Genomic DNA, 24,557 nt, shown 5'->3' with positions numbered 1-24,557 from the left:
AACATAGTAGTTAGATCTTAGTTATTCATAGGTGATCCTAATTCTTTTACTAATGCCTCTCAGGTCGGAAGCGTGAACCTGGGGTGAAAGTGTGAAGGAAATGACCCCAAGGCAAGATGATTTAAGCCCTCTGTCACGCCAGTGTAAGGGTAGGGTGCCTTCGCTGTGCGGTAGCGCCAGCGATGGGAAAGCGTCTGCTGTTTAGCCAGCTAGGGAAGGAGACGTCCAAGATGGTCGAGACTTCTCCTTCCTCGGGGGAGTTAGGAGAAGACTCTGCTCCTCCAAGCCCTTTCGGCGGGCCTGACACTGTCAGGGAGCCCCGCAGACATCCAGGGGCTTAATTGTCTCTATGTGATGCTGTGTTTCAGTGGTCATGTTCCATGTCCACTCTCATGTTCCTTTTTTCTTAGAAGAGATAATCAGTAAAAGTGATAGAAATCTTAATGTCTTTGTTCTTTCTTACCAAGTATGGAACAGGGCTGACGCATTACGCTCCTTTCCTCATCTCGGCTACCTGAAAGTCTTGGGCCCCTGCCTACGTAACACGAGGTGCACTTGACCCTATCACTGCACCAACGCCATGCCCTACCTACCCTGCCCCCAGCTTTGTACTCAGGAAGTCAGAGTGTGCAGACACTCGGGGCCACTGGCGGACTCTGCGCTGTGGCTGGCAGTGGACCCCTGGGCCCACACTCTCTTTTCTCCATCTCTGTGTCTTGTGTCTTGTGTCTTTTATTTCTACAGTTTCTCGTCTCCACACCAGCAGAGAGGGGCTCAAAGGACCCTGTAGGGCTGGACTTTACAGCTTCCCAGGCCCCCTCTTTACCGTGTCCTATCAGATTGTAGCTGCCATGGCTCCAGCCTCGCCCTGACCCCATCCTCTCCCACTGTCCCCTTATTCAAGCTCCAGTCACACTGGCCCACCGCAGGCCTTGCTATTTTCCTATGGTTCTTACCTGGGGTGATTTTTCTCTAGAGCACAGGCCTCATGGGACATTCTGTAAGTCAGTGCTTCCCAATCATTTTAACATCAGGGCTTTCAGAAATTTTACTTCGTTTGAGGCCCAGCACAGCGGCTCATGCTTGTAATCCTAGAACTTTGGGAGACAGAGGCAGGCAGATCACCTGAGGTCAGCAGTCCAAGACCAGCCTGGCCAACATGGTGAAACCCAGTCTCTACTAAAAATACAAGGATTAGCCAGGTGTGGTGGTGTACATCTATAATCCCAGCGACTCGGGAGACTGAGGCGGGAGAATTACTTGAACAGGGGAGGTAGAGGTTGCTGTAGGTCGAGATCACTCCTGGGTAACAGAGTGAGACTCCGTCTCAAAAAAGCAAAAAGGAAATTTTACTTCATTTGTGTATTTTGAGGCTGCATTAACAGGTGACTGAAAGAAACACTACGCCATCCTGGGAGACGGAACCTTTATTATATAGTGACGCGCTTTGCCTCTAGTATTTTATTATTGTTATTTTTTTCCTGAGTCTGTTTTGTCTGAGACAGGAAGGAATCCCCTCTCCCACCTGCTAATCTCCCTTTAGTGCCTCTCATTGGCAGAAGCTAACAAGAAGTCAGCCGGCCAGGGGGGCCTAGGAAATGTGGCCTGGGAGATATTCTCACTGTAACTTCCATATCTGTAATCTTTCCTTCTGCATTTCACATCCTTTTGTCTCTCTATGCTTGTTTCTGGATTGTTTTTTCTGACCTGACGTCCAGTTCTCTCACTCATTTTTCAGCCATGTCAAATCTGCTGTTAAACCCATCCATTGAACTTAGTTTGAATTTTTTAGTCATAAACTTTTTTTTTTTGAGACTGAGTCTTGCGTGTCACCCAGGCTAGAGTATAGTGGCACAATCTTGGTTAAGTGCAACCTCCACCTCCCAGGTTCAAGTAATTCTCCTGCCTCAGCCTCCTGAGTAGCTGGGATTACAGGCACACACCACGATGCCTGGCTAATTTTTGTATTTTTTTTTTTTTGAGACAGAGTCTCACTCTGTTGCCCAGGCTGGAGTACAGTGGCACGATCTTGGCTCACTGCAGCCTCTGCCTCCCAGGTTCAAGCAGTTCTTCTGCCTCAGCCTCCCGAGTAGCAGGGACTACAGGTGCGTGCCACCATGCCCAGCTAATTTTTATATTTTTAGTAGAGATGGGGTTTCACCATGTTGGCCAGGATGGTCTTGATCTCCTGACCTCGTGATCCGCCTGCCTCAGCCTCCCAAAGTGCTGGGATTATAGGCATGAGCCACTGTACCCAGCCCTAATTTTTGTATTTTTAGTAGAGATGAGGTTTTGTCATGTTGGCCAGGCGGGTCTTGAACTCCTGGCCTCAAGTGATCCCCCTGCCTCAGCCTCCCAAAGTGCTGGGGTTACAAGTGTGAGCAACTGTACCTGGCTTTCTATTTATTTCTTTTTCACATATGCTATATAATTTGTAGAGCTTCCAGTTCCTTGCTGAAATTTTCAGTTTTGGCATTTAATTTCTTGAACATAATAAGTATAATTTGTTTTAAAGTCTGGAGTTCCTCTCTGGCTCTATTTCTATTGACTTATTTCTGATGGTTTTAGCTCAAGAAATCTTGCTTCCTCATTTTTCTGTTTATTTTTGTATGTTAAAATTGTGTTTCTGAAATTATTTGTAGAAGTAATTTGAAATGGGGTGATTTTATCATTCACCAGAGAGTCTTTTTTCTTTCTTTCTTTCTTTTTTCTTTCTTTCTTTCTTTTTTTCTTTTTTTTTTTTGAGACAGAGTCCAGGAATTTTTTGACTCTGTTGCCCAGGCTGGAGTGCAGTGGCGCAATCTTGGTTCACTGCAACCTCCACCGCCTGGGTTCAATTGATTCTCCTGCCTCAGCCTCCTGAGTAGCTGGGATTACAGGTGACTGCCACCACGCCCAGCTAATTTTTTTCTTTTTACTAGAGATGGAGTTTTACCATGTTGGCCAGGCTGGTCTCAAACTCCTGACCTCAAGTGATCCTCTCTCCTCGGCCTCCCAAAGTGCTGGGATTACAGGTGTGAGCCACTGTGCCCGGCTAAAGAGAATTTTCTATTGCTTTTGCCAGGCACCTGGAGGTATTAGCAAACTGAGATCATCTTAGTTCATACTTAGGGCATGATGTTTTCTCGGGAACCTGGATGACTCAGACCTGGACTATCATTCAGGTAAGGACTGGTTTACTTTCAGTTCACCTTTACTTCTGAAATGCAGTCCTTTGGGGGCTGAGTCAAGTGTGGGAGGTGGCTTATCACCCCCACTCTTGGCAGGCCCCAGACTTCAATGTTTATCTCCAGCCATGCAAAGCCACCAAAATTGAGCTTAGCCTCTCAGCCACTCTTTTCATTTGGCAGAAGCTTCCAGGGCAACTGCAGCCTCATGTATCTGGGTCACCTCTTGGGAATCCTGTTCTCTCTCAGAACTCAACGTAGCAATTCTTCACTATTTTGTTAGTTCTTTGATGCTTATTATTTATTTATTTTTGAGTTGGAGTTTTGCTTTTGTTACCCAGGCTGGAGTGCAATGGCACAATCTTAGCTCACTGCAACCTCCAGGTTCAAGTGATTCTCCTGCCTCAGCTTCCCAAATAACTGGAATTACAGGTGCCCACAACCATGCCTGGCTAATTTTTGCACTTTTAGTAGAGACATGGTTTCACCATGTTGGCCAGGCTGGTCTTAAATTTCTAACCTCAGGTGATCCTCCCACTTGGGCCTCCCAAAGTGCTGGGATTACAGGCAGGTACCACCATACCTGCCCAATTCCCAGCTACTCAGGAGGCTGAGGCAGGAGAATCACTTGAACCCGGGAGGCAGAGGTTGCAGTGAGCTGAGATTGTGCCACTGCACTCCAGCCTAGTAAGGAAGCGAGACTCTGTCTCAAAAAAAAAAAGGATTGTGTATGTTGGCCAGGTGCAGTGGCTCACACCTGTAATCCTAGCACTTTGGGAGGCTGAGCTAGAGGATGGCTTGAAACCAGTTCAAGACCAGCCTGGGCAACATAGCGAGACCTCATCTCTAGAAAAAAGTATTAAAAATTAGCTGGGAATGGTGATATGTGCCTGTAATCCTAGCTGAGGCAGGAGAATCTCACAAGCACCCCAGGAGTTTGAGGGTACAGTGAGATATGATCAGGTGACTGCATTCCAGCCTGGGTGGCAGAGCAATACCCTGTTTTAAAAAAAAAAAACAGATTTTGTGTGTATGTGTGTATAAATTTTTTTTTTAAGAGATGGGTTTTACCATATTGATCAGGCTGGTCTTGAACTCCTAACCTCAGGTGATCTGCCTGCCTCGGCCTCCCAAAGTGCTGGGAAAACAGGCGTGAGTCACTACGACCGGCCTGTGTGGGTAAATTTTTTTTTTTTTTTTTTTAAAGATGGGATTTCACCATGATGGCCAGGCTGGTCTTAAACTCCTGACCTCAGGTGATCCACCCACCTCGGCCTCCCAAAGTGCTAGGATTACAGGCGTGAGCCACTGTACCTGGCCCTCTGTGGGTAAATTTTTAAAACACTTAACCAGCTATTGTAGCTGTCTACCAGGAGGTTTTGTCCAAAGTACCTAGTCTGCCTTTACTGAAAGGGGAGGTCCTGGTTTGCTTTTTAAACTATATTTATTTTAATTTAGTTTTTTTTTTTTTGAGATGGATTTTCGCTCTTGTTACCCAGGCTGGAGTGCAATGGCGCAATCTCGGCTCACCGCAACCTCCGCCTCCTGGGTTCTGGCAATTCTCCTGCCTCAGCCTCCTGAGTAGCTGGGATTACAGGCATGCGCCACCATGCCCAGCTAATTTTTTGTATTTTTAGTAGAGACGGGGTTTCACCATGTTGACCGGGATGGTCTCGATCTCTTGACCTCGTGATCCACCCGCCTCAGTCTCCCAAAGTGCTGGGATTATAGGCGTGAGCCACCGCGCCCAACCCGGAAATTCTTTTCATTAGTATCAATTTAATTTGATTTTTAATTTGAATTTTAATTAAATCAAATTTAATTCGATTCTTTTTTTTTTTTTTTTTTTTTGAGACAGAGTCTCACTCTACCACCCAGGCTGGAGTGCAGTGGCTCCATCTCAGCTCACTGCAACTTCCACCTCCCAGGTTCAAACAATTCTCCTGCCTCAGCCTCCCCAGTAGCTGGGATTACAGGCATGCGCCACCATGCCTGGCTAATTTTTGTATTTTTAGTAGAAATGGGGTTTCTCCGATGTTGGCCATGCTGGTCTCGAACTCCTGACCTCAGGTGATCCACCGGCCTCAGCATCCCAAAGTACTGAGATTACAGGTGTGAGCCACCGCGCCCGGCCTGATTCCATTTTTAAACAAAATTGATTTCTTCATCATCTGTTTGCATTTCCTTTTGCAGCCATCGTTTCTACCAAGCCCCAGTCTCTTGGATCGGATTTTACAGATCTAAGTTATTTAAAGAAATTTGGCTTTTCTGTTATTTTAAAATTAATCGCCGGGCGCGGAGGGGCGTGCCTGTAGTCCCAGCTGCTCGGGAGGCTGAGGCTGGAGGATCGCCTGAGCCCAGGAGTTCTGGGCTGTAGTGCGCTATGCCGATAGGGTGTCCGCACTGAGTTCGGAATCAATATGGTGACCTCCCGGGAGCGAGGGACCACCAGGTTGCCTAAGGAGGGGCGAACTGGCCCAGGTCGTAAACGGAGCAGGTCAAAACTCCCGTGCTGATCAGTAGTGGGATCGCGCCTGTGAACAGCCACTGCACTCCAGCCTGGGCAACATAGCGAGACCCCCTCTCTTAAAAAAAAAAAATTAATCTTAAATTTTACCCAGTGCAGGTTCAGCAGTGGTCAGTTTTATTTTGTGGTGTTGGAAGAGTGATTGTTTCTATGCATTTCTCAGGGAATCCAAGATAAAATTTTGAGCAGTTTTGTGAACAGGAGAGCGGAAAGGAGAAAGGGAGGGGAGAGAGATGGAGGAGAGTGGGGCGAGCATGAGAGGATACGCAGTAAAGCAAGTCAAAATGGGGTTTAAAATGCCCTGCTGAAGTCCTCCACGTACTGAAGCCCGGAATGGGACGAAACGGTCTGGAGAGAACAGAGAACAGGGTTCAAGGTCAAGGCTGACAGATGTGGCTGCAGGAAAAGGAAGGGGGGACCCACAAGACCCTTGGAGGGAGCCATCAGAGGGGGAGAAGGAAACCAGGCATGGCCCCGCACACCTGCCCGCTCGGGAGCCAGCTGCCTGCAGGTCAGGGACAGAGAAGATGGGCAGCGAGTGCTTGGCGGTGCTGGGGAGGAGGGGTTCTGGGAAAGGATGGGCACCTGCCTTCTTCCTCCGCTCCAGGCACCGCAGGTGATTCAGCTTCCTCTTTGTGCAGGATGATGGCCAGTATGGGTTTCTGGGGCCAGTACCCGGGGAGACACTTGCTACCCTACTGTGTTCCACCCCTGCCCACCGTCCACTTGTTCAGTGTGCCTCGTCAAGTGTGCTCATTTAGCAAATAAAAATACAGAATACTCCGGTAAATTGCAACTGTAGATAACCAGTTTTTCTTTTTCTTTCTTTTCTGTGTTTTTTGAGACAAGGTCTTGCTCTGTTACCCAGGCTGGAGTGCAGTGGCACCATCAGGGCTGACTGCATCTTGGACTTTGTGGGTTCAAGCAATGCTCCGGCCTCAGCCTCTGCCCCACTAATTTTTATATTTTTTTGTAGAGACAAGTTTTCCCCTTGTTACCAGGCTCGTCTCTTTTTTCTTTCTTTTTTCTTTCCTTTCTTTCTTTTCCTTCCCTTTCCTCCCTGCCTCCCTCCCTCCCTCCCTTCCTTCCTTCCTCTCTCTCTCTCTCTCTCTCTCTCTCTCTCTTTCTTCCTTTGAGATGGAGTTTCATTGTCCAGGCTGGAGTGCAATGGTGCAATCTCGGCTCACTGCAACCTCCACCTCCCAGGTTCAAGAGATTCTCCTACCTCAGCCTCCAGAGTAGCTGGGATTACTGGCATGTGCCACCACGCCCAGCTAATTTTGTATTTTTTTTAGTAGAGGTGGAGTTTCTCTATGTTGGTCAGGCTGGTCTCGAACCTCGAACTCCTGACCGCAAGTGATCCACTGGCCTCGGCCTCCCAAAATGCTGGGATTACAGGTGTGAGCCACTGCACCTGGCCTCCCAGGCTGGTCTCGAACTTCTGGCCTCAAGCAATCCTCCCATTTCTGCTTCCCAAATTGCTAGGTAATATTATAGGTGAGTCACCGCGCCCGGCAACAACCAGTTATTTGTTTATACCATTTTTACACTTAAAAATTTGTTACCGAGCTGGGTGCAGTGGCTCACGCCCGTAATCCTAGCACTTTGGGAGGCCGAGGTGTGTGGATCACTTGAGGTCAGGAGTTCAAGACCAGACTGACCAACATGGTGAAACCCAATCTCTTCTAAAAATACAAAAATTAGCCGGGCGGTGGTGGCATGCGCCTGTAATCCAAGCTCTCAGGAGGCTGAGGCAGGAGAATTGCTTGACCCTGGGAGACAGAGGTTGCAGTGAGCCAAGACCGAGTCACTGCATTCCAGCCTAGGCGACAGAGCGAGACTCCATCTAAAAAAAAATTGTTATCTGAAATTCACATTTAACGGGGTGTTCTGCATTTTGTCTGGCAACCTTACTCCTCTTCCAGTTTCCCCACTCTTCCTCTCAGGCCCACCTGAACAATGCAGCCCACTCCCTGTGGACCCACTGCTGGGCTTGCTGGCTGGGGTCCTCCCTAGGTGGAATTCACCTCCATGCCAGTCACCAGCATTATCATCAGGCCCATGCTCATCTTTGATCTTGTCATTGATAACCTTCAGGATACATTTGGCATACTTCCAAATTAATCACCGGGGAAGGGGAAGGTCTTAAGACTCAGGGCTTACATACTGTCACAGGAAGAGTAAAGAATCTTCCCGTGAGCCCCTCTGTGAGTTCCTCAAACTGCCAACATACCGATTAATACAGAACCTACTGACGTTGAAAATGACACCGATCTGTTTCTGAATCCTGAAGCTTTGCTGATTGTCCTGCAAGAAGAACATTTTAGGTTGGGTGCATGTCAGCACATGCCTGTAATCCCAGCACTTTGGAAGGCTGAGTTGGGTGGATCGCTTGAGGTCAGGAGTTCGAGACTAGCCTGGCCAAATGCTAAAACCTCATCTCTACCAAAAAAAATACAAAAACTAGGTGGATGTGGTGGCTGAGGTGGGAGAATCACTTGAACCTGGGAGGCAGAGGTTGCAGTGAGCTGAGATTGAGATTACACTGAACTCCAGCCTAGGCAACAGAGTGAGACTCTGCCTCAGAAAAAAAAAAAAAAGAAAAAATTAGCCTGCATGTTGTCATCTGCAGCCCATGAGTGTAACCTCTATATTGTACCCCCAATGCAATAGGACAACTCCAGTACACGGAGTTCCCCTCTCTTCTGCTGAATGTTCATTTTTTTTTTTTTGAGATGGAGTCTTGCTCTATCGCCAGGCTGGAGTACAATGGTGCAATCTTGGCTCACTGCAACCTCCGCCTCCTGGATTCAAGCGATTCTTCCGCCTCAGGCTCCCGAGTAGCTGGGACCACAGGCACATGCCACCATGCCCGGCTATTTTTTGTATTTTTAGTGGAGACGGGGTTTCATCATGTTGGCCAGGATGGTCTCGATCTCTTGACCTCGTGATCCACCCGCCTTGGTCTCCCAAAGTGCTGGGATTACAGGCGTGAGCCACCACGCCCGGCCTCTAAATGTTCTTATAAAAGCCATTCACCTTGCCGCAGACTCTGGAACAAGCCCAGCTTTCTTGGTGTGACTTCATTAGTGAGTCTTCCTGTGTCAATCCCCACTTTTGGCTTCCAATAAACCTCTATCAAGTCTTGTCTATCTCAACAGCCTTAATTTTGGTCAGCATCATCTAAAACTCTGCCCTGGGGAGTGTGAAGCAAAAACGCAAAAAACATGTTTTATTTGATGGTGGTGACATTTTCATTCAGGAATTTTGACTATAAAGACTGGATTTCTGGCAGGGTACAGCGGCTCTCACCTGTAATCCCAGCACTTTGGGAGGTGGAGGCAGGCGGATCACCTGAGGTCAGAGTTTGAGACCAGCCTGACCAACATAGTGAAGTCCTATCTCTACTAAAATACAATATTAGCCGGGTGTGGTGGCAGGCGCCTGTAATCCCTGCTACTCAGGAGGCTGAGGCAGGAGAATCACTTGAACCCAGGAGGCAGAGGTTGCAGTGAGCTGAGATTGTGCCATTGTACTCCAGCCTGGGCAACAAGAGTGAGACTTCATCTAAAAAAACAAAAAGACTGGATTTCTGGTTTCTTGGAGTTGTGGCAGCCCCATGCCCGGTTTTCCACTTGGCCTCATCACCAAAAGCTAAGCATGCCTCTCCTTTTTAGAAAGTTGGGGCTGGGCGCGGTGGCTCACGCCTGTAATCCTAGCACTTTGGGAGGCCAGGGTGGGTGGATCACCTGAGGTCAGGAGTTCAAGACCAGCCTGACCATCAGGGTGAAACCCCATCTTTATTTAAAAAAAAAAAAAAAAAAGTTAGTAGTCTCTGCTTCTCCTTGGCCACTCTATAACCTGTTCTTGTCCTGTGGGAGCTTTTGCTTGACCCACTTCACAGGCTGGGGTCAGATTCCTCAGCTTGACCCTCAAGGCCTTTCCCATTCAGGCAATGTCACCTCTCTGCTGCCTTCCTTCCCTATTCCTTTCCTTCCTTCACTTCCTCTCCTGGCCCAGGGAACACTGGATGGCTCCATAGTATGTGCCATGCCACTGGCCTCCCTGTCTCTGCACCCGCAGGCCCCGTCACCCAACCGGCAATTCTCCTTCCTGTAGTCACATCCTACTCATTCATCGAGGCCCAGACTCCATGCACATCCCCAGAGACCCTCTCTTATCTCCCTGTTGGAAAGTGCTTCCTGCTTCTCTCCTCTGGCCACCCACAATACCATTGCTATCCCTTATCAGCCCTTTTCTGCATACACACATACACACGCACACACACATGCACACACACACACACACACACACACATATCCCTTACCAGCCCCTTTTCCACACACACACACGGCTAAGCATCCATTGTGTAGATGCTGGGGAAGCAACTAGGCAAACGACCTTTGGGAGTGTTAAAGAAAAACTGAGGCCGGGCGCAGTGGCTCACGCCTGGAATCCCAGCACTTTGGGAGGTGGAGGCAGGCAGATCACCTGAGGTCAGGTGTTCAAGACCAGCCTGGCCAACATGGTGAAACCCCATCTCTACTAAAGATACAAACACTAGCTGGGCATGGTGGCATGCATCTATAATCCCAGCTACTCGGGAGGCTGAGGTAGGGAATTACTTGAACCTGGGAGGCAGAGGCTGCAGTGAGCCAAGATTGTGCCACTGCACTCCAGCCTGGGCAACACAGTGAGACTCCATGTCAAACAAACAAACAAAAAGGGCACAGTAAGGCAGCCTTTATTCAGGACCATGGAGACAGGCACAGGAAGCACTAGAGTGGAATCCTGCAGTGGGGGAGAGAGATCCGGTTCAACTCTGAATACAGCGCGGTAAGGCAGCCTTTATTCAGGACCATGGAGACAGGCACAGGAGGCACTAGAGTGGAATCCTGCAGTGGGGGAGAGAGATCCGGCTCAACTCTGAATATAGCACGGGAAAGTGGGGGTTGAGAGCCAAGGAGCAGGGTGGGGACTGGAGGGATGGGAAATTACTAAAAGCAACATCAGGGGTCGGGGATTCCAGCTAAACTGACCTAACAAGATTCTACCTGAAGACAGGCTAGGGTGACCAGACATTACCTGGGGGCTGGTGGGGACTGAGGAACCTGACCAGATATCAAGGGTGATCAGATTTTGAGGGTGGGGGATTACACTACAGTGAGCTAGCAGGGTTCTTGCTGAAACTGCATTTTATAAGGAAGTACATAGCTGTGTCTAGAAGAAGCCTCAGGGGCCTGGGTCAAGCAGAGTCTTTGTCAGGAGCCTCCAGGTGACTTGTCTGCAGAGCTCAGGGGAGGAGAGAGGCCCCTGATCTGGGCTACTGGGCTAGACTGAGAATAGACTCCTCTATGGAGAAAACATGCAGCAACCGGGAACTTACTGAGAAAACCGTGAGGTCTCCATACGCAAGCCTGGAACCAGAAAGTCTGAAGTTCTGCCTGCCGCAGCGAATCGTCTCCCACTCCACCGACTGCGGTCACCATTGTCCCTAATTGCCCAGCGGAACTTCCCCGGACAGGCCCCGCACCCCACCCTGCCATCTTCACTGTTCTTATGATCACGTGAAAGCTCCTTGCCCCATCCTGCCATCTTAACTGCTCTACCGCCTTACCCAACCCGCCCTTGTAACTGAACTTGTGGTCATGTAGACGCCTCGCCTCTACCCCCCACCACTGTAACTGATCTTACTCTGCAACATCCCCGCCCCTCAAAATTACCCCAACTTATAAAACCAATTCCCACCCTTACTCCCTGCACCTGTCCTTTCTCGGGTTCGGCCCGCTTGCACCCAAGCGAGAAATAAAACAGCCTTGTTGCCCACACAAAGCCTGTTTGGAAGATCTCTTTCTTAAATGCATTTAATATTCGGTACTATTGGATTAGAATAACAAAAACAACCAAAACAAGGTCACTGTGCCTGAAGGGGCGTGGCCCACCTGGAACCCAAGGCAGCCTTCCTTCCCGGGAAAGTGGGGCGGGAGCTGAAAGCGAGCAGGGGCTGACCACAAACGGTCCTGGAGGCCACACTCAACTTTTGACTCCAGCGTAATTGGAAAACTGTGGCATTTTTAAAGCAAAGAGGTTACACAATGAGTCTGTATTGTGCTAGAATGTAAAACCCATCGGGGCAGGGATTTTGGTCTGTTTTATTTCCGGAACAATTGTGTAATGCATGAGTGAGAGAAAGAGTGAATGGGGTGCAGGAAGATAGATCAAGCTGGCCACAGGGCAGGGATTGACTTCAGTGGGCAGAGTTTGGGAAGGGAGGTCAGGAGGTTGGGATACCAGGAGAGAGTGAGAAGGGCCAGCTGGTGCAGATGGCAGCCGGGGACAGAGTGGAGGGGACAAGTGGAGAGGTTTAGAGGTGACTTTACAGTGTCCTTCATACTTCAAAAGTCTGGCACAGAGTAGTCACTTGTGGACATTCTAGATCTGATCAAAGGCAGAACCACCTGGCCCTTGACTCCAGCAATGCGATGGCTGGCCTGGAACTTCCTCCCCGGCAACTGTGTCGTTCTTACAGCATTTCTTCCCAGTTTACTTAGAGCTTCTGCAGACATTGCCTCATCAGATCCTTATCACAGCCCTGAGAAACGGGACTCATTAGCTCCATTTTACAGACTCGGAAACGGAGGCCAAGAGAGGTTACGTGACTTCCCTGGGGTAATATACGGGAGACGTGGAATTCGGACCCAGCCACCAGGCTCTGCCTCCAGGGTCCTTCCTGCTTCCTCAGTCAGTTGGAGAGATATGATTAGCAAATGTGAAAGAGAGCACCAGGCAGCATGTGGATTCAGCATGAAATGGGATATTAATGGTGATATTAATAAGAATGAACGGTGCTGCTGTTCATCAAGTACTGCTGTGTGCCAGCTTCTACTCCAAGCACTTGACCCGAGTCCCCTCATTCATTCTTCAGACACTCTGAGTTTGATCTGTCACTCTCCCCATTTTACACGTAGTCAAGCATATGACGGACACCAATGTGGGCTGATGCCACCAGGGAAGGCCTCAGAGAGGACGTAAGATGCGGGTGGGAGAGGAAGAAGGCACGCTGGAGACAGACGTGGCTTCAGCAACGGTGTGGAGGAGTGGGCGAGAAAGGAGGGGAGAAGCCAACGGGTGCGTGAGACACGGCCTCGGCCTGCCTGCTCTCCAGGAGGGGCCAGGCCTGGCTGATTGAGGTTTGGCCACAGTAGGTCCCTAGGGCAGGTTGATGACAACGGGGTGATAAGAGTGCCCTGGGCTGCGGTGAGGAAGAGGGGCAGAAGAGGGAGACGGCTGGCTGGTCAGGGCAGTGCAGGTTGGTTGGAAGTCCTGTGCTCAAGCTATCCTCCCACCCCAGCCTCCCAAGTAGCTGTGACTACAGGCAGCATAACTACACCCAGCACACTTTATTTGTTTATTTATTTTTGAGATAGGATCTCCCTCCGTTTGCCCAGGCAGGTGTGCAGGGGTGCCATCTTTGCTCACTGCAGCCTCAACCTCCCTGGCTCAGGTAGTTTTCCCACCTCAGCCTCCCAAGTAGCTGGGACTACACGCACGCGCCACCATACCCTGCTAATTTTTGTCTTTTTAGTAGAGGTGGGGTTTCACCATGTTGCCCAGGCTGGTCTCAAACTCCTGGACTCAAGCAATCTACCTGCCTCAGCCTCCCAAAGTGCTGGGATGACAGGTGCCAGCCACTGTGCCCGGCCAGCACCCAGCAAATTTTATGTAGCACATTTTAAGAGGCCAGTAAACCAGAGGTTGCACAAAGGTGCCCATAGCTTTTTGTTTGCTGCACAGTGTTGGTTCATATAGTGTTGTTTTTGAAAAATTAATAACTCAAAAAAATCAGAACATTTCAAATCCAAACCCAAATTTACTGTTTCTATTGGAAAGTGAGAAGATCTGGCAATGCAGGGCCTCACTTCTCCATGGCAGCAATTGGCTGAAACGCCTCTTGGCCGCAGTCCCCACTAATCCCTGTTGTTATGCTTCACCCATCTCACTCACTGATGTCACTTGCTTGGCCCCCTTAGGCATGGAGTTTGTAACACCCGATTTAGAGGAACTGCAGCACATTTGGAGAAGGGACCAGACTGTCTAGTGATCTGGAACTATATCATATGAGGACCAGCTGGAGCAATGGGGGATATTTACCCTCTAGGGGCTTGATTACTGCTTTCACGTTCAAAGGGCTAAGATAAGAGAAGGGGTCAGATCTGTTCTATGCCCCCCCCGCAACAAACTAGAACCAGTGGACGTGTGTGCAGGGAGCGGGAGGGGAGGCAACAGGGAGGCAGATTTCTGCTCAAACTGAGGCAGACTTTTGAACATCGTAACCATTTCAAGATGCAACAGGTCATGTCAGGAAGTAGCGAGCTCCCTGGCACAGAGGTGGGGGCCGTGTTTAGGCTGAGCCTGAGCAGCGGCTTCATCATGAATGTTTATAGAAAACCCAAGTGTTACGTGGGCAGCTGAACTGGATGCCCTTGGTGGTTTCTCCCAGCCCTCTAGGGCTGGGCTCTGTGCCCACAAAAGGGATGCCAGCGTGAAGGAGAAGGAAGAGCTCAAAATGACTCCTCCACTGCCAGCCTGGAAGCCTGGAAGATGCTGCCACTGGTGGGAGGGGCAGGAGAAGACATTTTTTGTGATGTAGCATCAGAAAAGCAAGGGGTTTGGGTCAGACCAGTCAGGTCTTTTAAGCTGTCCATGTCTCTTTGTCTTCCTTGGAGTATCTCCCAGTGTTGTCAGGAGGATTTAGATGAAAACAGCCTGCTAACCAAATGCTTGGTTAGCAGAGGCAGCGGGATAAAGGTGAGTGCCCCACCCCCACTCCCGCCTGAGTGACCCTAGCGTTCTGGAACTGTGAAGAGCCATGCCTGAGTCCTGGTCCTGCCCTTATGGCCAGAAGTCTGACATCCAGTTTCTGTCTGCCAGAGGGAGAAGCATGTTGGATGACCTCCAGGGGCCCTGCCAGCTCTGGGCCACTGCAGTCCTGATGGGAACCTGGATGTCTGAGCTCTCCGTCCAAGAGGGCCAGGATGGAGGCCGGAGCAGCAGAGTTGGGAGGCTCTGGAGGTGGCTACTGCAAATGTCCTTCCGCCACGGGAAAGGGAGATGCTCAGAGCTCAGCTTTTGATATGGTTTTTGACTTTCAAATCATAAACATTATCTTACACACTAAAAAAGTGCAGTTAAACCAAAAAAGAAAAAAAAAAAAGCAAACCTGAAATAGAATACGAATAGAAAAGAAGCCGGGCATGGTCGCTCACACCTGGAATCCCAGCACTTTGGGAGGCTGAGGCGGACAGATCACTTGAGGCCAGGAGTTCGAGACCAAACTGGCCAACATGGTGAAACGTCATCTCTACTAAAAATACAAAAATTAGCTGGGCGTGGTGGCACACATATGTAATCCTAGCTACTAGGGAGGCTGAGACACAAGAATCACTCCAACCTGGGAGGTGGAGGTTGCAGTGAGCCAGGATTACACCACTGAACTCCAGCCTGGGCTACAGAGCAAGACCCTGCCTCAAAATAATAATACTAATAATAATACAAATAGAAAAGAAAATGATGCCAGGTATGGTGGCTCATGCCTGTAACCTCACACTTTGGGAGGCCAAGGCAGAAAGAATTGCTTGAGGCCAGCAGTTCAAGACCAGCCTGGGCAACAAAGCAAGACCCACCCCCGTCATCCCGTCATCCCATCATCTCTATAAAGAAGAAAAAGAAAAGCTAGCCAGGCATAGTAGCATACACAAGTAGTTCCAGCTACTCGGGAGGCTGAGGTGGGAGGATTTTCTGAGCCTGGGAGGTCAAGGCTGCAGTGAGCTGAAATCGTACCACTGTACTCCAGCCTGGGCAGCAGAGTGAGATCCTGTCTGGTCTGGAACTCCTGGGCTCAAGGGATCCTCCCACCTCAGCCTCCCAAAATGCTGGGATTACAGTCGTGACCCACCATGCCCAGCCTCTTTATTTCGACAAGGTCTCACTCAGTTGTGCAGGCTGAAGTGCCGTGGCTCAATCTAGGCTCACTGCAGCCTTGACCGCCCAGGCGCAAGTGATCCTCGTGCCTCAGCCTCTTGAGTAGCTGAGACTACGGGTGTGCACCACCATGTCTGGCTAATTTTTAACATTTTTTTGGGGGCTGGGCGCGGTGGCTCACGCCTGTAATCCCAGCACTTTGGGAGGCCGAGGCGGGTGGATCACGAGGTCAAGAGATCGAGACCATCCTGGTCAACATGGTGAAACCCTGTCTCTACTAAAATACAAAAAATTAGGTGGGCATGGTGGCGCATGCCTGTAATCCCAGCTACTCAGGAGGCTGAGGCAGGAGAATTGCCTGAACCCAGGAGACGGAGGTTGCAGTGAGCCGAGATCGCGCCATTGCACTCCAGCCTGGGTAACAAGAGCGAAACTCCGTCTCAAAAAAAAAAAATTTTTTTTTATAGAGACAGGGTCTTGCTTTGTTGTCCAGGCTGGTCTTGAACTTCTGGGCTCAAGTGATCCACCTGCCTTGGCCTCCCAAAGTACTGAAATTACGGGCCTGATCCCCTGAGCCCAGCATGATGATGTATTTCTGAAATGATTCTGTGTGTTCTGCAGCCTTCATGTATTTTTGTGATTTTGAAGAACAGTGTTATTTGCCTGGGCTCACTGTGATTGCTCATAGCAAAGCAAGCGTTTCAACAAGTAGATACCTGGCAAATAACCCCACAGCACGTGGGACTCAGCCAGGCTGATAACAGCCTCCACCCCTCAGCCCCAAGGCTGCTGTGGGTCGCTGAGTGGATAGCACCCCCTGCAGGACAATGCTTGCCAAGCGCCTTCCCCCGAAACATCTTGTGTAGCACATGCATTACAATTTACATTTTTCTAACACTAAAAATGAGATCCTCCTCCTCCTCCCCCGCCAGGTTTTATTGGAGGAGATGTTGGCATTCGTAGGGCCTGTGCCTCTTCTGTGATTCAGTGACGGGCCAATGGAAATGGCCGTTTCCACAGTCAGACAAAATGAGGTTTGGGTCCTGGTGTTGCTCACAGACGTCTTAACCAGGCAGAGTCTGGGCTCCACCAAGAAAGCAGCTCTCAGGGTAGTGGTGGATGAGACTAGATACGAGAAGAGGCTGTCCCAATGTGAGCTGGGGTTTATAAACCCAAGGGAGGGGGCGCGGGAGCTGAGGAGGGGGGACCATATCAGAGGCTGCCAGGCTGAGTAGGGTGAGCTTTTCACAGGCGCCTGGTTAACAGGCATAGTAGGTCGAAACCCCGCGCTGTGGAACGCAGAAGGCCAAGGTCACTCAGTGAGTCAGGGCAGGGCCATGGTGTGTGTCCAGGTCTACCCGACTCCAAATCTTGTGTTCTTCCCCCTGTGGGACCTCCACGGGTTTGCAGATAGAGGTCCCACTCTCCAGGGGCTTCCAGTTGCATTGGGCTGAAGGGAGGGCAGAACCTGCCCGGCTGCATCCTCTACTCTGAGCCTTTCTCTGCCATTTCTTCAGCAGATGGTGGCTTCTAGCCTGGGAATTGAGGACTGGAGTGGTCACTCAGGATGACTGGCAGCCTCCCTGCCCAGCCAACTCCATGGGAGGTCCCATGGACCCTCCACCTCCATCTCACAGGCCTGAAGCTCACAGGAGGATCCTGAGGCAGTTAGAGCGGGTCCTGGGGCCGGCCCAGGGCTGGCATGGGGCGCGCATTTCACTTCTGGGCCATGGGAAGCTCTGGTTCAGAGCCTTAGCTCACAGCAGCCCCTCTGCACCAAGTCACTTGGCCCCTGCCACAGCAGTGCAGCCTGGAGCCCTGCTGGATGAACCCAGTTCATGCTTGTGAAGCGTGGCCGTTCTGACAGCCCTGGTCTTGGTGCTCACCACCTCCCTGTCACTGTGCTTTACAGGTGTGATGGGGACAAGGGCTTTAAGTTCTATCATTGTGATTCATTTTTCTGCTGCAGTCTGTTGAATGTAGCCTCCTATCAAATACGACTTTTACCTTAGTGCTGTGCTGGAATGCAAAGCTTGTACTTCAGATGAGAGCTGAGCGCCAACAAGGTTGAAAGGGAAAAGGATTTACTAAATGTCTTTAGTTCCCAGGTCAGGTAGACAAGCTCGGAGGTCTTCACACCGGGGATACACAGATTTCTGGATACACAGTCTTTCTGGGAGCGAACAAAAATAGGATTTGTTACTTTATTGACTAGTGAAACTAGAAAAGCTCCCTTCTTCAGTGACCTCTAGGGGAGCATGCAGATGGGCAGGCTGTGGGGCTCCCACCCCACGGCAGCATCTGGGGCAAATGTTTACAGCCCCTGAAGCCCCAGTGGGCGTGTGTTACAGGGTGCTCTTTTAGTGTGGCTGTCCATAGGCGGTTTGTGTTAGTCAGCTCAGTTAGACCCCTGCCTTATCACAAGAACAGAGGGCTTTCCGAGTCCTGTGGTCCCTACCTTGGTGCATCGGAAGAATCGGATCACACGTGGTGTTGGGGAATGAGCGCAAGGTTTTATTCAGTGGAAGTAGCTCTCAGGTGGGGGAGTCAGGAGGGAGATGGTGTTCCCTGGAGTCGGGCCACTCGGTGGCCAGAGCCTTCCTCCAACTGCCCCAGCCAAACTCTACGTCGTCGTGCCGGTCGCTGGCCTGCCAGTGTGCTGTCTGTGTGTTCCTCTCGACCTCCAGCCGCCTGTGGGTCTGCCAGCTACAGTCTCGGGGGTTTTTGCAAGCACAAGATGGGGATGTGGCAGGCCAGGGTGGTCTTGGGAAATGCAACATTTGGGCAGGAAAACAAAAATGCCTCAGAAGAGACTGAGATGCCAAGTTAAAGTCTTGACACCCCACCCCCAGCCCCCATGACTGGGGAAGAAGATTCACTTGAACACATTTTCTCTGCACATCTAAGTAGTGGTGTGAGCAAATCCCAGCCATCCTCCATACCTGTGTCCCCCTACTGAAACCCTCACACTGCCAGAGCAGGGTGCTGGTGTTCTCCTTCTTGCAGAGGTGAGGTAAAGAGGTTTTGTGGGGTGAGTCGGTCTCACAAGCACATACAGTTATTTGCAGAACTGGGACTGTCCAGCTCCCAACCAGAGCGTCCCTCCGCTGGCTCGCCTCTCTCCCCAAGGCGCCAGTCTCTCTGGGTTGGTCTCTCATAGATGGCTGTGGCCAATAAGCCAGAAAGGCAAGGTTTCCTCCAAGTCATGTTGGAAAAACACTGCTTATACACAGGTATGCATTTCTGGGGCCTCCACAGTGTGTATGTGGGTCCTCTTGATGGTGTCTTGCAGGTCCTGTAGGCTCAGTTCACTTTTCTTCAATCTTTTTTTTTTTTCAGAGGGAGTCTCTCTCTGTCACCCAGGCTGGAGTGCAATGACATGATCTCAGCTCACTGCAACCTCCATCTCCTGGGTTCAAGCGATTCTTATGCCTCAGTCTCCTGAGTAGCTGGGACTACAGGCATGCACCACCACACCTCGCTAATTTTTTTGTGTTTTTAATACAGACTGGGTTTCACCACGTTGGCCAGGCTGGTCTCAAACTCCTGACCTCAAGTTATCGGTCTGCCTTGGCCTCCCAAAGTGTTGAGATTACAGGCGTGAGCCACGCGCCAGGCCAGTCTTCTTTCTTTTTGTTCCTCAGACTCAATAGTCTCCATGGTCCTATCTTCAGGTTTGCCAAGTCTTTCTTCTGCTCAAATTGGCCTTTGATTCCCTCCAGCGACCCTTTCATTTCAGTTCCCGTGCTCTGGAGCTAAAGCTTCACAATTTCTTTTTGCCTTTCCATCCATTTTGTTCATGTATCTTTCACTTGACTTTTTCCATGGCGTCCTTGAGTTCTTTCAGCATCTTTAAGGCTGTCTTTGAAAGTCTTTCATAGATTTGCCATTAGGTCTTTTTTCAGGGACAGTTTCAGTTGGTTGACTCTTCCTTTGAATGAACCATGATTTCTTCTTTCTTTGTATGCCTTATGGTTTTGTTGTTGCTATAAACCAGACATCTGAATTGAATAATGTGGGAACTCTGGAAATCGGTCTTCTTCTTCCCCATGGTGTGCTGTTTTTTGTTTTCATTTTTCTTTTTAGTTCAGTTTTTTGTTTCTGTTTTTCTTGAGACGGAGTCTCACTCTGTCGTCCAGACTGGAGTACAGTGGCGTCCTCTCAGCTCACCGCAACCTCTGCCTCCTGGGTTCAAGCAATTCTCCTGCCTCAGCTTCCCGAGTAGCTGGGATTACAGGCATGTGCCAACATGCCTGGCTAATTTTTATAATTTTAGTGGAGATGGGGTTTTGCCATGTTAGCCAGGCTGGTCTCAAACTCCTGACCTCAGGTGATCCACCTGCCTCAGCCTCCCAAAGTGCTGGGATTATAAGTGTGAGCCACCATGCCCAGCCAATTTTTATATCTTTAGTAGAGACAAAGTTTCATCATGTTGGCCAGGCTGGTCTCAGACTCTTGATCTCAGGTGATCAAAAGCCACCTTGGCTCCCAAAGTGCTGGGATTTTTTTTTTTTAAACCTTTGTGGTCTGTCTCTGTGCCAGTGATCAACCAGAGCTATAAACTCAAGGTCTTCTCAACTCTTCGCTGAGCCTGCGCCTTCCCTGGGGCACAGTGACTCTCGTTTCCCCCGTATACGCAGCTGCTTTTGAATGTCCCTGTCTTCAACGTCTGGCTCCCAAGAGAGGACAAAGAGAAAAGTGAAACAGGGGCAGGGAGACCCAGACTCCTTAAATCCTCTGGGAGTCACTTCAGCCAGAGGGGGAAGGGCTTGCAACACTGGGGGCAGGTGCAATCACAGTAAGGACCACCTCTTTGTCTGCACCGCAGTGATCAGAAGCAGCAATCAGTGAACAGAGCACAGACCTCCCATATTTGGAGGACAGTGTCTTTTTTGTCCACCCGGCTCCCACCCACCAGCTGTCTGCAAGCTGCTCCAGGAATATGTGCACAGCTGCCAGCCAGGGGCATGGGATGGGGATGGGTGGCTGCTGCCGGCTAAGAGCTGAAATTGACACAAATTAGCTACAACTGGAAGTCTTCAATAGACTCCAGAGTTCCAAAATAGTTACATCAGAGGAATTCTGTCAAGGCAATTGTTGTTGAGATGAAAAGACAGATTTCTGGAACTTGCTACTCCACTGTCTTAGAATCCTTCTCTCCCCAACTTTTTATTTTGAAAAATTGGGGCCAGTAAGGTTTTTTCAAAGAAAAGAAATTGGCTGGAAGATACTCATATACTAACATGCTTTGGGAGGAAGTTTTCTCACTTCTGAGGCACATGTCTGTCTCATGGTAAAGACTGGCCTAAAGCAAGGTTTAAGTGACAGACTTTCTCCCTGACAATAAGGCAGGCTGGGTGGGTATTCTCATCTCAGGAACGTCTGCGAGAAGAAGCAAATGACCACAAGGGGTCAGTAAAAGCTGGTGGATGCATGAGGAGCTCTTGATCTCGGGACTGGGAAGGGACCACTCCCATCTGCACCTGGCAGCTCACTGGTTCCATTTGTAGCGTGGAGACTTAACGGACACTTAACTTTTATGGTATCACTTTTTTGTTGTTGTTTTTTTTTGAGACAGAGTCTTGCTGCGTCACCCAGGCTGCAGTGCAATGGCGCAATCTCGGCTCACTGCAACCTCCACCTCCGGGATTCCAGTAATTCTAGTGCCTCAGCCTCCCGAGTAGCTGGGATTACAGGTGCACGCCACCACACCTGGCTAATTTTTTGTATTTTTGTAGAGACGGTGTTTTGCCATGTTGGCCAGACTGGTCTTGAACTCCTGACCTCAAGTGATCTGCCTGCCTTGGACTCCCAAAGTGCTGGGATTACAGGTGTGAGCCACTGCGCACGGCCCCGATGTCACTTTTATAGCAAGAGGTCTCCTTGTCTGTATTCCGGTGGGGGGATGTAGAATGGGGAGCAACAAGTGTCTCCCCACGCAGCCCACCCATCTCTTTCCCCATCCCAGGAGGGTCCTCTGTGTCCTGTGGAGGGCTACAGTGCCCCAGCCCCTTTCCTCCCGGATCTGAGCCCCTTCTGAAGGGATAATTTCAAGGGGAGCTGCTCTAGTATTTCAGAAGGTTGACAAAGGAAAGTGGTCCTACCTCTCGTGCAGGATCTCCTGGGCCTGGAGAGGACAAGGGCTGTGGAATCCATAGGGACAGGTGCTGGAGCCCAGACCCTACATTCTCGATGCAGGAGTCTTTTGGATGTGTTTGTGCCCAAAAGGAGTGGTGAAGTTGGCCTTGTGTTTGGAACCATCCTCTTCTGGAAGCTTATGCTGCTAACGATGTCATCTCCAGCAGGAGGGCGGCCCTCAGCTGCAGAGAGCTCTGCTGGTCTGAGACGCACTGAAGTTCTTCCCTGCAGGAGAGGGAATGTTCCTAGTACTTTCCTCCCTTCCTGCTTCTCTCCCATCCTCCTTCCCTCCTTCCACAGAACATTTCACACATGCATCAAAGAAAAACAAAGAGAGCAATAAACTCTCTTGTACCTATCAGGCAACTATCCGCCAGCTACAGGGAGGATCTCAGGACCACTCTTGTTTCACCTTTTTTTTTTTTTTGGGATGGAGTCTCACTCTGTCACCCAGGCTGGAGTGCAGTGGTGTGATCTTGGCTCACTGCAACCTCCCCCTCCAAGGTTCAAGTGATTCTCCTGCCTCAGGCCCGCCGCCAACTCCCAAAGTGTTGGGATTATAGGCATGAGCCATTGTGCTGGGACTGTTTCACCTTTTCTTTATTTTTTAGGTATATCTATGTGTGTGTGTGTGTATATATATATGCACACACAAATTTTATGTGTGTGTGTGTGTGTGTGTATGTAAGGCCAGTCACCTCGCCAGGAGCTCGGACACGCCCCCCCCCCCCCCCGAGCTCAGCCACGCCCATCCCTCTCCGCGCCTAGAAACTACGTCATCACCCCATGCCCACTTTTGCACTCGGCACTAGGCTTTGCACTCAGTACCTAGTCAGCCGTTGGAAAACCCCACCAAAATGCAAAAGAAGTCTTGTAAATCTGCCCAATAGCATTGTGCATCCCGCTTACCTGCCAATGGCAGCTTGCCCCGCCCACATCCTCCTCTCCCACAGCCAATTGGAACGCCTCTACTCCTCCGTTGCCTCTCATTTAAACCTTACTCTCTGTCTCTCTCTCTCTATCTATCTATATATATATATATACACACACACACATACATATTTTATTGTACTTTAGGTTCAGTTTTTGTTTTTTTTTTTTAATTTGTAGAGATGAGGTCTCACTATGTTGCCCAGGCTGGTCTTGAATTTCTGTGCTCAAGAGATCCACCTGCCCCAGACTCCCAAAGTGCTGGATTACAGGTGTGAGCCACTGTGCCTGGCCTCTTGTTTCATCTTTGTCCACTCACATGATCAGATTATTTAAAAGCAAATTCAAGACTATATACATTTTATACTATATAAAATATAATATTTTATCCACAAATACTTTGGGTTGTATCTCTAAAGGATGAAATTTTCTTTTTAAGAGATGGAGTCTCACTCTGTTGCCCAGGCTGGAGTGCAGTAGTGTGATCATGGTTCACTGCAGCCTCAAACTCCTGGGCTGAAGTGATCTCCCCACTTTAGCCTCCCAAGTGGCTAAGACTACAGGCACACACCAGCATGCCTACCTAATTTTAAATTTGTTTGTGTATATATGGTCTTGCTATGTTGCCCAGGCTGGTCTTGAACCCCTGGCCTCACTCAGTCTTCTCACCTCAGCTGGGACTACAGGTGTATGCTACCACAAGGGTAAGAATTAAAAAAAAAAAAAACCCAATCTCAATACCACTATCACGCTTTGGCATCTTTTTTTTTTTTTTCATTTTTTGAGACAGAGTCTTGCTCTTGTTGCCCAGGCTGGAGTGCAATAGCATGATCTTGACTCACTGCAATCTCCCGGGGTCAAGCGATTCTGCTGCCTCAGCCTCCCGAGTAGCTGGGATTACAGGCGGGCCCCACCACACCTGGCTGTTTTTTGTATTTTTAGTAGAGACAGGGTTCCACCATGCTGACCAGGCTGGTCTGGGATTCCTCACCTCAGGTGATATGCCTGCCTCAGCCTCCCAAAGTGCTGGGATTACAGGTGTGAGCCACCACTCCTGGCCACTTTGGCATCTTCTAATGCCCAATCCTTATTTGCACTTTCCTGATTTTCTCAAGAATACGTTTTTATACAGCGGTCCCCCCTTATCCGCGGGGTATATGTTCCAAGATCCTCTGGATGCCTTGACACCATAGATAGTACTGAGCCCTTGTATGCTATGTTTTTTCCTATCCATACACACCTGTGGTAAAGTTTAATTATAAAGGTGGCACAGTGAGAGTTTAACAACAATAATTTATAATATCCCTTAATAAAAGTTGTGTGAATGTGGCGTCTCTTCCTAAAAAGACCTTATTGAACTGTGCCCCAGGCAACTGAAATGGTGGAAAGTGAAACCATGGGTGAAGCGGGACAATTGCATTGGTACGTTTCAATCAGGATCCACCTGAAGTCCACACACTGTGTTTGGTAGATGTGCCTCTTGGGTCTATTTTAATCGACAGCGACCTTCTCTGGACCGTGCAAGGCTGGGAGAGTCTTGGAATGAAGGAAAAGGAAGGTAGCCCCCCTGCCTGGCAGCAGCAGAAAATTAGATTCCCACCAGGTGGTGCTGGAGCTGTTCTCATGTAACTTCAAAAGGCAAGAGGAGTTCCATGCTTTGCATCCTGAGCATAGATTATCTCATATGATTCTCGCAATAACCCCATCCGGTAGTTATTATGCCCATTTTTCAGACGAAGAAACTAAGTCTGAGGGAGGCTTTCCAAATAAGTAGAAGTGAAGGTTTCACTTATCTCATTTCACAGACCACATCT

At 49.6% G+C, this 24,557-nt stretch overlaps 1 long non-coding RNA gene and 1 pseudogene across 1 annotated transcript; one reads left to right on the top strand and one right to left on the bottom strand.

The window, feature by feature from the left end:
- Window positions 1-10,422: 10,422 nt before the first annotated feature.
- Window positions 10,423-11,240, bottom strand: LOC110569408 (uncharacterized). The gene is made up of 2 exons (XR_010342864.1): window positions 11,081-11,240; window positions 10,423-10,589 (listed from the first exon to the last, which is right to left on the bottom strand). It is a non-coding gene; the product is annotated as an uncharacterized LOC110569408 (long non-coding RNA).
- A 1,487-nt stretch (window positions 11,241-12,727) lies between these two features.
- Window positions 12,728-24,557, top strand: part of LOC135275153 (ubiquitin-conjugating enzyme E2 G1-like) — a 32,525-nt pseudogene continuing 20,695 nt past the window's right edge.

Source organism: Aotus nancymaae, unplaced genomic scaffold (assembly GCF_030222135.1).
Source record: "Aotus nancymaae isolate 86718 unplaced genomic scaffold, 86718_ANA_hifiasm-v0.15.2.pri h1tg000015l_1, whole genome shotgun sequence".
NCBI lineage: Eukaryota > Metazoa > Chordata > Mammalia > Primates > Aotidae > Aotus > Aotus nancymaae.
The sequence above is the reverse complement of the archived record's forward strand: the minus strand, read 5'-3'. Positions and strand labels throughout refer to the sequence as shown.